At 42.4% G+C, this 13057-nt stretch overlaps 1 protein-coding gene across 6 annotated transcripts in view; it reads right to left on the reverse strand.

Moving 5' to 3' along the window:
• Nucleotides 1-13057, reverse strand: part of NHSL1 (NHS like 1) — a 242009-nt gene that overhangs the window by 99154 nt on the left and 129798 nt on the right. For 2 of the 6 annotated variants that reach the window (XM_081250680.1, XM_081250679.1), the window contains exon 1: nt 4892-4966. The exons of the other annotated variants lie outside the window; for them this stretch is intronic. The gene's annotated coding sequence lies outside the window, so the exon portion shown is untranslated. Of the gene's footprint in view, nt 1-4891; nt 4967-13057 lie in introns of those variants that run through there. 6 annotated transcript variants of the gene reach the window in all.

Below are 13057 nucleotides of genomic sequence, written 5' to 3' on the forward strand. Positions count from 1 at the left end.
TACATGCCTGACATAGCTCATAGCTGTAATCTCCAACATAACTCTGCTATTATTGGACAACCTAAAGGCTTTCCTAAATCTGTAACTTGTGAAGCAGAAAAGGATGCAGACAGGACCCTACCATGCTGAGTATGTAGGCAGCTGGGATACACCCACTGTACAGAATGCACCACTTTTCCAATCCATGAAACTCAATTTCTGGATCTTGGAGGACAGTAAGAGGAGAGGAAGGGAAAGAATCTAGTCCAACCCCAAAGCCAGGTTTAAATCCCTGGAGAGAATGCCGGCCAGGTAAAATCAATATTAAATTCAGAAACTTAAGATTCACGATTCTCACGAAACGTACTGAAATTATTCTTAGAGTACAAAAGGATGTATGTATTAATCCTTTCCATATTAAGAGTGAGGTTTAAAAAATACCTTATGGGGCTTCCCTGGTGGCGCAGTGGTTGAGAGTCCGCCTGCCGATGCAGGGGACACGGGTTCGTGCCCCGGTCTGGGAAGATCCCACATGCCGCGGAGCAGCTGGGCCCGTGAGCCATGGCTGTTGAGCCTGTGCGTCCGGAGCCTGTGCTCCGCAACGGGAGAGGCCACAACAGTGAGAGGCCCATGTAACGCAAAAAAAAAAAAAAAAAAAAAAAAAAAAAATACCTTATGTTTTAAACGCAACTACACGGAAGTATCCTGCTTCAACATTTCAAAAATTAGGTAATGAGAAAGTCAATGATTCAAAAGTACATAACGTAGTATGCATCACTTCTGTTATATTAATAAGGGAGGAATTTAACAGAATCCACTTTGGAGAGGAGATAATAGGAGAATTCTGAGAGACCGATTCATCCAACAGCCTGAGCTAGCTAATGCAACTGTTTAAATTTTTGGCTCACACTGAGTTGACGGCAGTGAACTGAAGTTCAATTTTGTTTTTTGTTTTTCCCCGTCTCAGCAGGATCAGAGCACATGAAGGAAACTGGATCCTTTATAGGAAATAAAAAGGCAACATTTTCTTTTGCATGACTGATCGTAGTGGGTACACTCAACCCTTCTACCTACACATACAAACTTGTCAAACTTGCAATGCTACACATTTCAAATACATCATCACAGCAGCTACACTGGACAGCCATTCTTACAGCTCTCCATTAAATACACCTCCTATAATGCTACCCTCAATCCATGTGACTATGCGTGGTCCATTCTCATAGAGTGACTCATGTCCCCCCCAAAATCCATGTCCACTGGGAACCTCAGAATGTGACCTGATTTGGAAGTAGAGTCTGCAGATGTAGTCAGTTAAGATGAGGTCATATACTGGATTAGCATAGACCCTAAATCCAATGACAGGTGTCCTAATAAGAAAATCAAGTGACAGAGAGTCACAGAGAGACCCACGGGTAGAAAGGCCATGTGAAGACAGAGGCATAGGTGCTGCCACAAGCCATGAAATACCTTCCAGAAACTGGAAGAGGCAAGGAAAGATTCTGCCCTAGAGACTTCACAGGGAGCAAGACCCTGCCAGTACCTGAGGTCACACTCTAGCCTCTAGAACTGAAAGAAGAAATTCCTGTTTTAAGCCACTCACTTGGTGGTAATTTGTTATAGCAGCTCTAGGAAACTAACACAGAAGTGTCTACTAACTATACAGATTTATCTACTTACAAGTGCCAACGCTTTGTTACCAGTCTACAGTAAGATTACTACAGAAAATGAAATAAAATGTTTAAGAACTTTATTACACCTGTTTGACATTGTGGTGACAGCCCACAGCATGTGATTTTATGTTTCACAAGATACTTATCTGTGATAGATTGGAAATTAAAAGAAAAAGATAGTCTTCAGCGTTAGAGATGTACTGGAAAGATAATTAATATGTATAAAGATGAAGCTGGTGCACTGTAATTAAGAAATCTGCATTTTCTGAATCATCTCGAAGAAACTTAATTATGTTCCATGCAGTTCTGGAGGTAAAAATATTTTATTCTAATTTTTTGAATAAAGTCATCCATGAATGGTATACAACATATGCATGGTAGTTTCCTGTGAATCATATTATTTGACTGGCTGGAAACTCACTTCCCAGACTGCTGATTACACAGTGAAGGAACAACACACCTCGGCTTTGTTAACGACAGGGACCTTGGCAGAACTTGAGAGAACATCTTCCCAGAGACTGGGAGCTCAGATGTTGCCCATAGGAAGCAAACGTGTGTGGAGTGAATGTATCTGAGCTATTTCAGTGGCAACAGTAGAGGGTGATTGTAACTATACGAGCTATTATAGCCAACAACAGTGACAGAGATGACATCTCTCTTCCAAGAAGGCACTTTTTCTAGCACCAAATTGACCAAAAGCTGAGTAGACATGACTTCAGAAAAAAAGTAGTATAAATGGAGAAAAGGAAACCCTGCATCCATGTGGGAGGCTGTCTGATGTGTTTTCTTCAACAATTAAAAGAAATACACAGGGCTTCCCTGGTGGCGCAGTGGTTGAGAGTCCGCCTGCTGAGGCAGGGGACACGGGTTCATGCCCCGGTCCGGGAAGATCCCACATGCTGCGGAGCGGCTGGGCCCGTGAGCCATGGCCGCTGAGCCTGTGCTCCGCAACAGAAGAGGCCACAACGGTGAGAGCACCGCGTAGCGCACACACACACACACACACACACACAAAAAGAAATACACAAAGACACAACTGAACCCAAAAGAAGGGCAATCATGCTTCCTTTAATATCCACGCTAATCATAACCAATAGTTCCTAGAACCTCAGGGAGCCACAGAAACAGGCCAATTAATGAAGTCCTCTGAAAAAGCCTCCAATAGAGGGAAACACAAATGCAGTAAGAACACAAAGCAACACAAGCAGCCCTCAATATTCCTGTGTTTAATCGCACTCACCATGACTTTATCTTGGGTTAGCCTCACATGTAGGACAGAGGGCAACCTAAAAATCATTATTGTAAATCAAGAGGCTATAAATCACAGGAAGAGAGCAAAATGTCAACTGTTGTCCTGGCTGCTGGGAGATGGGAAAGTGGGTTGTTGTTTTTTAAAAGGGATTGTGGAGTCCTGATGAGAACACACACTTCAGCATAAAAGCATTCAGTTGTCATCACATGCCATTCACTTGACTTTCTAAAATCTCCCAAGTTACCTCGGAAACTAAGAGTCGATGAAATGGATAGATTCTTTAATAAAATGAAATTCCCGTGATGGGAATGGGTGGAGGCACACACGCTGAAGCAGCGGAAGTCATGCCCTGCAACAACTCCACACCTGCATTCAATTAAAAATCCTAAACCGGAAGCTGTCATTAGATCATAATGATTTCAGCTGGGGAAATGACACTCGGTTAGGAGGCACACTCATCCAATGATACTGAATTTTGGCTCTTCGTGGTTATTTTTTTTTTTGAGCAAACAATTTTTTGAGAAAGCATCAGGAAAGCCCATAACTCATTTCACCTAAAATTATTCTTCAGAAATATTCAAATTCATTTCTGCTGATGGGGCTCCTAATTGCAACTAGATACACTTTAGAGTAAGAATTAGTTGAATTCTTTTTTTAAATAAATTTATTTATTTATTATTTATTTTGGGCTGCATTGGGTCTTCGTTGCCGTGTGCAGCTTTCTCTAGTTGTGGCGGGCTCTAGGCGTGTGGCCTTCAGTAGTTGTGGCACGCTGGCTCAGTAGTTGTGGCTCGTGGGCTCTAGAGCACAGGCTCAGTAGTTGTGGTGCACGGCTTAGTTGCTCCGCAGCATGTGGCATCCTCCCGGACCAGGGCTCGAACCCGTGTCCCCTGCATTGGCAGATGGATTCTTAACCACTGTGCCACCAGGGAAGCCCCTAGTTGAATTCTTAGGGAGAGAAAGATGTGATGTTCTTTTCTGCTTTTACCCCATCGATTTGATCAAATTTATACCAACCATATAAACAAATAACCTAAACTCAAAGTTTAATATTAAAGACTTGGGTGGTTTTTAAGGTGTCAGGGTTAAATCTGTAAAGGCTGAGACTAGAGAACCCTGGTCTACACCTCAGTAATAGACTCAGGACAAAGCGGCAAATCAGCAAAGCAAGCCAGGACCACTCTATTTCCAAAAATTGAAAAGCCATCAAGAATTTCAGATCAACACAATGATATACACCAAAAGATATGAACAAAATAGTCTACTCTGGTTCCAAGGAAATTCATTTTAACTCCCCCATTCCAACAATATCATCAAAAAACACATTCTTAAATGCTTAAATTAATTACATTATGACAAGAGTTGGAAGAAAAATAGTGTTGAAGAAAAAATAACTGCCTAAAAAGAGAAAATACTCTCCAACTAATGGGGGAATCACTACATATATTCATGTATTCCCCATCTTCCAGTACTTCCCAAAGTACTATAATCCATACACACATAGCTAGAATGAGAAGTCTGCTCTACGATAAAAATTAGTTTAATTCCTGGATTCACACATTAAAGCTGAAAGCAATAGAATCGCTTCCCCCTTTCTATTCACTCTAACCCTTTACACAAGCAAATCATCACATGAAAACTTCTCTAACAGGACTCATACTACAGCTGTAAACCATTCCCACTTAGACTATTAAGTTTCCTTCCATTCTAAACTTTTAATTACTTTTGTCTATGACAAAACACATCCAAAACGCATCCAAACAGAGAAATATCCTCTCTGTCTAAAAGAAAAATTCCATCTCCCCAGCAGGAGGTCTTTCTTCCTGTTTGCAACCAAAAAAGAACAATGACTTTTTCACTTTCATGCTTAACAGAACTCCCTCAAACTGATTTTAAGAGAACTAGCCCTGGGATTTAGACTCTGACGCCAAACGAACACTTTTCTATCTGTAGCTTCGCCACCCCAGTGGGCCCGAAGCCCCCTCACCTTTCAGGCAGAACATAGTGAGGCAGTTCCATGAGGGGCCAGTGCTCCACGGGCCGGTGCGGGCTGCAGCGCTAGCAAAGCTGTCTCCCAGCCCACCTCCCAGCCCTCACTGCCAAGAGCGGGGCAGTCAGCCGGCGCCTGGGATTACAGGAAGCCACTGCCCAATCCCCAGCTCTCTGGGCTGACCTGCTGACACCTCCCTGTCTTTCATACGGAGTTTCACACCCTGGAAATCAGCCACGATCCTCTTGGAAAGTGAGGGGAGCCGGGGGTGAGCAGTCCATGTTCGTGTGGTCCAGTGCGGGGCAGCACGAGAGCCAGCCCGTTGGTTTCTCTTCTCTCTCAGCATTTTCCATCGCAGCAGATGGAGCACCTCACGTGATCCACAACACAAAAAAGAAATCACTCGATTCGGTTTCACTGTTTGCTATTAATTCTCACAACTATTCTTTGACATCTTTATTCTTTTGCTAGTCACACTCTTTTTTTCTGATGTGGAACAACTCATACACTGGTACAGAATTAGCACTGAGCATTATGATATGAAATGGTGCACACAGCTGAGTCCTCATAAATGGGTGGATATGTGTGAAGTGCTCAAAACAGTGCCAAATAGTAAAAGCACTACAAAAGCGTCGACTACCACTATTACTACTACTATTAATATACTTGTGTGTTAGGATAAAAAACGTGGAGGGTTTTTAATTTATTTTTTAATTAAAAAAATTTTTTAAACATCTTCATTGGAGTATAATTGCTTTACAATGCTGTGTTAGTTTCTGCTTTACAACAAAGTGAATCAGCTATACATACACATATATCCCCATATCCCCTCCCTCTTGCGTGTGGAGGGTTTTTAAAACTTCTATGGCACTGCCATTTTTCACACGAGGAAACAAAGATTAATATAGTTAAGTTGGCATCGGAGTATGTGAATATCCAACGCTTCTGTACCCATAAGCAGAGTATTACTTATCTCCCCCTCCACGGGAAAGCTAAATGCACTCTTGCAAGTTCAAGGTTTACTTCACTGTAAACTCTTTAACACAGGTTAAAAAGAGAGAGAAGTTTTATTGCAGATCTGAAGAGAAACAGTCTACAGATGTGGCCTCAGGAGCACCCTGCCTGAAAGTGCTGTCTGAACCGTGAGTGGCCACCCCCCGGCCCTCAGGCTCTCCTGGTCACAGGAAGTGACCATTGTTCACAAGGCCCGTTGCTGTGTGCAGGTCTTCCTTTTGACTCCACAGGATACAGGAAACTGACTCAGAACCAATCTATCTGTCTGTGTCCTGGGGTGCCTGCTGCAGCCCTGGCTACATACGATGGATGCTCTGAGCCTTTTGGCTTTCGACATGAGGTTCAGCATAGCCTAGCTGGGTTTCTGCTCTTCATCTTCCAGTACCACTAGCAGGGCCTGGTTAGTAAGTTCCCTACCAGGGCTTCCCTGGTGGCTCAGTGGTTGAGAGTCCGCCTGCCGATGCAGGGGACACGGGTTCGTGCCCAGGTCTGGGAAGATCCCACACGCTGCGGAGCGGCTGGGCCCATGAGCTACGGCCTCTGAGCCTGCGCGTCCGGAGCCTGTGCACCGCAACGGGAGAGGCCACAACAGTGAGAGGCCCGTGTACCGCAAAAAAAAAAAAGTTCCCTACCATGAGGAAGTCACTGTACTAGTTGCTATGACCACAGAGAAACGGAAGAGGTTCTTAGCCAGAAGCTAGTTGGGATGAAAAGAAACCTGCATGTGGAATGACAAACAGTGATATTAACTCTTAGAACAGAACTGGAAGGAACCAGCTCATCTCATTGGGGAAACCCATTCAGATGATTTGCTCAACTAAGTAGCAGCTGCCTCAAGATCAAAGTCAAACCACCTGATTCAGCCTTTCCCATCTCAACATGTGACCCTCCCCACAGATGGTGGGAGTCATTCTTCATCCTTTCCTATCTCAAGTGGTCTTCTATGCAATGTATGAATTGCAAAGATATTCCTGAAAGTATTCTTGTGGGTTAGATTCAACTTTTAAAATTGCACACAGCGAGAGAAATTCTACACCCTGGAGAGTTAAGGCTTCTGAACATAGGTTAGTACCCAGGGTTTGGGGTGGTTGCGTGCTTTTAACAGCACTCTATGAATACTCACAGTTAAACCTTTTAATATAGAGATGACTTGATGTGCTAGAAAGCACACCGAACTGGAAAGTAAAGAGAACATGACTGTAGCCACATCTGTAGGCTTATCTAGCTGGTCTCCAGAGCAATTCATGACCTGTAAAGGTGTGGATTGAAGGTAGGGACTAAATTACTCTAAGATTCTATCCTTCTAACCTACTCCATTCATTTTTTGCTGTGATATATGTAGATATGTATATTAATATAACATAAATAACCATTTTGTTAGGTGCATTATATCAGGAAAAAAAGACAATATTTGCCTTCTTATGATTTAATGCAAGAGGCAAGTAGGTAAATAAAGAACTGTAATACAATGTGATAAGTTATATAATAATTATATAACAGAATATGCAAAATTAATAATGATCAATGACAGCTTCTTGCCTATTACCATCTAACCAAGCTACAGGTTAAAACATCTATAATTTAATGTAATGGGTTGAATTGTGACTCTCTCCCCACCCTCCCAATTCCTGTCTACCCAGAACCTCAGGATGTGACCTTATTTGGAAATACAGTCTCTGTAGGCATGCTTGAGATAAGGATCAAGATGAGATGACATCTTGGATTAGGGTGGTGTTAAGGACAGTAACAGTGTCTTTATAAGAGATAGAAAAGGACACACAGAGAAGGCCATGTGAAGAGGCAAGGATTAGAGTTACGTGGCCACAAGGCAAGGAATGCCTAGAGTCATCAGAAGCTGGAAGAGGCAAGGAAGGATTTTCTCCCTGAGCCTTGGGAGGGACCAAGGCCCTGCAGGCACCTTGATTTCAGACTTCTGGCCTCCTGAACCAGAACAGAAGAAATTTCTGTTGTGTTAAGCAACCCCATTTCTGGTACTCTGGTACAACAGCTCAAGGAAATGAATCCATTTAGCAAGGTAGCAGCTGTTGGAGAAGGTGTATGATTTTTTTTTTCTTTTTAAACGGACTTCAGTTTATGATCACAAGGGTTTAAAGCCTATTTTCCCCACATCACTGTACTTACTATGGCTAAATTTTTCCTGGAAAAAAAAATCTTTCCATGATATAACACTGCTAAACAATACAAATACCATCTTCTGTTTGATTAGTGAAATGATAGGTATCACCACCTGAAAAGTCACAGCATTAAACACAAGCAGTGGAAATGGAATAGACTTTTATTAATATCAAAAATCATTAAAAAAAATAAATCCCTTGTTTCATCATCAAACAACTGTGAATAGGTCTGAGAAATAAAACCTGAAAAGGCACACTGTTTAAACTAGGAAAAAAGAATAAGAACTATTCATTAAAATTATTATCTGGGGGTGGAGGGAGGAGAGAGATAGGTGAGGGAGATTAAGGGGTACAAGTTTTCAGTTACAAAATAATGTCACAGGTATGACATGTACAGTGTGGGGAATATAGTCAATAATTATATAATATCTTTGTATGGTGACAGATGATAACTAGACTTACCACAGTGATCATTTTGAAATGCATAGAAATATCAAATCACTATGTTGCATACGAGGAACTAACATAGTCCTGTAGGTCAATTATACTCCAAAAACAAACAAACTCATAGAAGAAGAGATCAGATTTCTGGTTACCAGAAGGTTGCAGGGGCGTGGGGAGGAGGCGGAGATGGATGACGGTGGTCAGAAGGTACAAACTTCCAGTTATAAGATAAATAAGCACTAGGGATGGAATGTGACAGGAGAGATATAATTAACATTGCTCTATGTGAATATGAATGTTGTCCAGAGTAAATCCCAAGAGTTCTCATCACAAGGAAAAAACAACTTTCTTCTATTTCCTTAATGTTCTATCTACATGAGATGATGGCTGTTCACTGAGCTTACAGTGCTAATCATTTCATGATGTATGTAAGGCAAACCATTATGCTGTACACCAGTGCTGTATGTCAGTTATATCTCAATAAAACTAGAAGAAAAAAAATTATTATTATCTACCACCACTGATCACTGCTAGTGAAATTCAAAACTAAATCCCTAAGGGGACTTCCCCTGGTGGTCCAGTGGTAAAGAGTCCACCTCCCAGTGCAGGGGATTCAGATTCGCTCCCTGGTCAGAGAACTAAGATCCCACATGCCAAGGGGCAGCTAAGCCTGCGCGCCACAACTACTGAGCTCGCATGCCTCAATGAGAGAGCCCACGTGCTGCAAACTACAGAGCCCACGGGCTCTGGAACCCGCAAGCCACAACTAGAGAGAGAAAATCCGCACACCACCACGAGAGAGAAGCCCGCGTACCGCAACTAAGATCCTGCGTGCTGCAACTAAGACCCGACGCAGCCAAAAAAAATAAAGAAAATAAATAATAAATAAAAAATATAAAACTAACATAGTTTTTTTTATTTAAAAAAAAAAACAACTAAATCCCTAGGAAGCCTGTGTGAAGGGAGCGGGCCAAGCATGAGGCTCGCTCGCAGAATTTACAGCCCTCTGGACAGAACAAAGGTCTTGCCTTTGCCAACCATGACCTTAGAGCCCAACCACTTCTCTCTCTTGCAGGATTACAACATCCTGCATCATGTTAAAGTTTAATATTATTGTCTCGGTCAGAGGGAGTGGCAGCCACGCGTGCAGCCAAAAATGTTTAGATGCTCAGGTCTTCCAAACCACTCCAGTGCTATTTCATTTGCCTGCTAAAAAAGTTTGTTTGGTTTCAATAAAATAATGGGGATGCGGGTAAATTAGGAATTAATCTGCATAATACATATAATGAATGAGTCTAGATGGGCTCAAAATTCTGTTCCTGGCAAAACAAAAAACAAAATTACAAGAAAAACAGGCAAACCATATTTTTCTTTATGCATCCTGATTTTGACTCTTACCCAAAAAAGTCAGGCAAAGATGGAAAAACCCTTTTCCATACCCATTCGAGGGTTTGTTTCACATCAACTAGAAAGGTATTCAATCAGGCAAGGCCTGTTTTCATACCTGTATCTTTGGGCATACCTCAGTGCTTTAAAAGTCAGAGGAGACTGAAGACATATTCCCAAACACCAGTGCTCCCATTTCCCCCTATACTGCCAGAAACTGAAGATGCTGAAACCCTCTGGTGCTGCTTATATGAGAATGACCACAGAAGAAGCCATTCTGATGGCCAAGGCTGAATGGCACTCTCTGAACATCTTACCAAAGTGTTAGTCTTTCCCATCTTACCCACTGTGCTAGGATACTTCAGTTCTTACCAATATTCTGAATTTCTCAGAAAAGAGAGAGCCTCAGTCTGAGTTTTTCTGTATATTTATTACTACCACAGAACCAAGAGAAAGAAGGGAAAAAATGACAGCCTTATAACTTTAAACTGGCTAGTTTAAAGCTACTACTGGTTGTGGTACTCCAGGCTGGCCACCTCTGTAGGCAGTTTTAGTTCATCGTTGGAAAATCCGGCACACAGGACTTCGTTCTTCCTCCTCCTAACATCATCTGACCCTGCACCCTGTTTGACTGTTCTGCACTCTGCAGCCAGGGCTGACCTACTTGATCCCAAAGGCAACCTTCATCCTCTCTGCAGTCACTTTTCTCTCAGGAGACGTGTCAGTCCTGGCTCGTTAAAAAGACAGGTTACTTTGTGCTGATCGCAAACCAACTATGAAGCTCCAAGGCACCCTGTAAATACTGCACTGGGGGCTCTTCAATGGCTTCTGGTCTTAGGTAGCCTCATTCGCATCACTGTGTTTCCTCCTGGAATCATGGAAGTTCTGCTTTAATTGGCCATTTTAAAATATACTCTCCTGAGCCAGTTCTTAGTTATTTCCTTTTTTTTTTTTTCCTTCAGAGCTAAGTCTAAGTCTAGACTTCTTGACATCACAACCAAGAAGGAAGCCCTCATTTGGTTCCTTATCATGAAATTTGTCTCTAATCTCATTCATGGACCCCTAGGTCTTCTACACCCAAATTATTTGATGTTTTTCTTTTTTCATTTTTCTTTGTTTAAGAACCCTTGGGGGCTTCCCTGGTGGTGCAGTGGTTGAGAATCTGCCTACTAATGCAGGGGACATGGGTTCGAGCCCTGGTCTGGGAGGATCCCACATGCCGTGGAGCAACTAGGCCCGTGAGCCACAACTACTGAGCCTGCGCGTCTGGAGCCTGTGCTCCGCAACAGGAGAGGCCCGCGCACCGCGATGAAGAGTGGCCCCTGCTTGCCACAACTAGGGATAGCCCTCGCACAGAAACGAAGACCCAACACAGCAAAAATAAATTAATTAATTAATAAATTCCTACCCTCAACATCAAAAAAAAAAAAAGAACCCTTGGGCCCTTCTGGTTCTATTTCCTTAGGGAATGTAAGAGTAAGTGTCCAAGTTGACCTGAGCTCTTAGCTTAGATTATCTTACAGCCCCTCCTGATCTCCCTTAGATATGCAGAGTTGCCTTGACTCCATTGCTGTCCATGGGGCTCCAGTCTAGCCCATGTAGGAGCACAGTATGCCTCCTAGGCAATGGCAGCAGAAAGGAGCCTTTATTGTGAAACCTTGCTCCATTCATCCAGCCTGATGGAGCTTCAAAAGGTAGTGCTGGGGCTTCCCTGGTGGCGCAGTGGTTGAGAGTCCGCCTGCCGATGCAGGGGAGCCGGGTTCGTGCCCTGGTCCGGGAAGATCCCATATGCCACAGAGCGGCTGGGCCCGTGAGCCATGGCCGCTGAGCCTGCGCGTCTGGAGCCTGTGCTCCGCAACGGGAGAGGCCACAACAGTGAGAGGCCCGCGTACCGCAAAAAAAAAAAAAAAAAAAAAAGGTAGTGCTGATGGCTAAGATGTTTCTTCAAGTGACAATATTCCTTTATAACTTTATAATAGTTTATTTTTTCTTTCTAAGTCTGACCTCTTAATCCACCGTTATACTTCCTACATCTTTCCAAAGAGCACTTAGTGCACCATTCTCCCTCTTACGGGAGGAAAAAAAAAAAAGAAATCATGTTTCCACTTACGTAAAAAACACAAGAATAAATCCCGAACTCCCCATCTGGCAACAAATTTGGACTTGAACTCAATTCTTTTCCCCAAAGTTTCCGGCCATATTCCTTTCAGCGGCCCCATCTGTAGGCTTTGTTCCATATTCCATACGGTCTCATACCTGCACTATTCTGGATAAGACTATTATTGTCTTTGTCTGGAATACAGCCCCCATCCCCACAGCCTGTTTTTTAACTTCTCTGAAGCCATCCTTGACCTCGCTCCCCTCCCCCAGCAGAATCCCCAGCTTTATTTATGTAGCTATGATAGTGTCACAATTCTGTCTGCCCACCTAAAATGAGAGTTCCTCAAAATAAGGACTTGCTCATTCACACCTAACCTCCAATGCCCTGTGAGGTGCCTGAAACACAATAGATGATCAATGCTTATAGCATAAACAAGAATTATCACTCTACTATTTCACCCAAAAGTAAATAGTGGAGTGTATAAAATCTTCATGAAATATCTATCCAAGAGCATAATGATTCCTATGAAAAGTCATAAAAATATTGAACATATTCCTTAAAAATTAAATAAATAGATATTATTTCCCCACATACAATTGTACTAAAACTCAACATTAAATAACAGTTACTGAATAGTTGAACTTATGGTGGAATTTTTATAAATCATTTCTATAAACTAATAGTCCAAAGGGGGCCTCATTTTCAAACCCACAAACACAGATACCATTCTCTCTCAAAGCAAGCTCGTCAGAGCAAACTCAGAAGGCAGTTTTTCCTTCTCTCACTCAGCCTAAATTAAATGTTTGAAGGATGATGGAAGTAGAAAAGGAAAAAAAAAAAGAAATTTTCTGGAAGTATCCATACAAGAATGTTGAGGTCAGTGTGTCCAGCTGGAGGGAGGACACCAAAAGATGTCATAATAATGACCCCAGATCCCCTTTCTTGGTGAATTTATAATGGAATGTATTATAGGGAAAAAATAAAACCACTAGAGTGTAAATTTCATCCTCTTAAAGATTTGCCATTGTCAGTGTGCCAAATACGTGCATAATATATTTTGGAGAGTCTAGGTTAAAACACATC

The sequence above is a fragment of the Mesoplodon bidens genome (assembly GCF_964165515.1).
Source record: "Mesoplodon bidens genome assembly, chromosome: 12".
NCBI lineage: Eukaryota > Metazoa > Chordata > Mammalia > Artiodactyla > Ziphiidae > Mesoplodon > Mesoplodon bidens.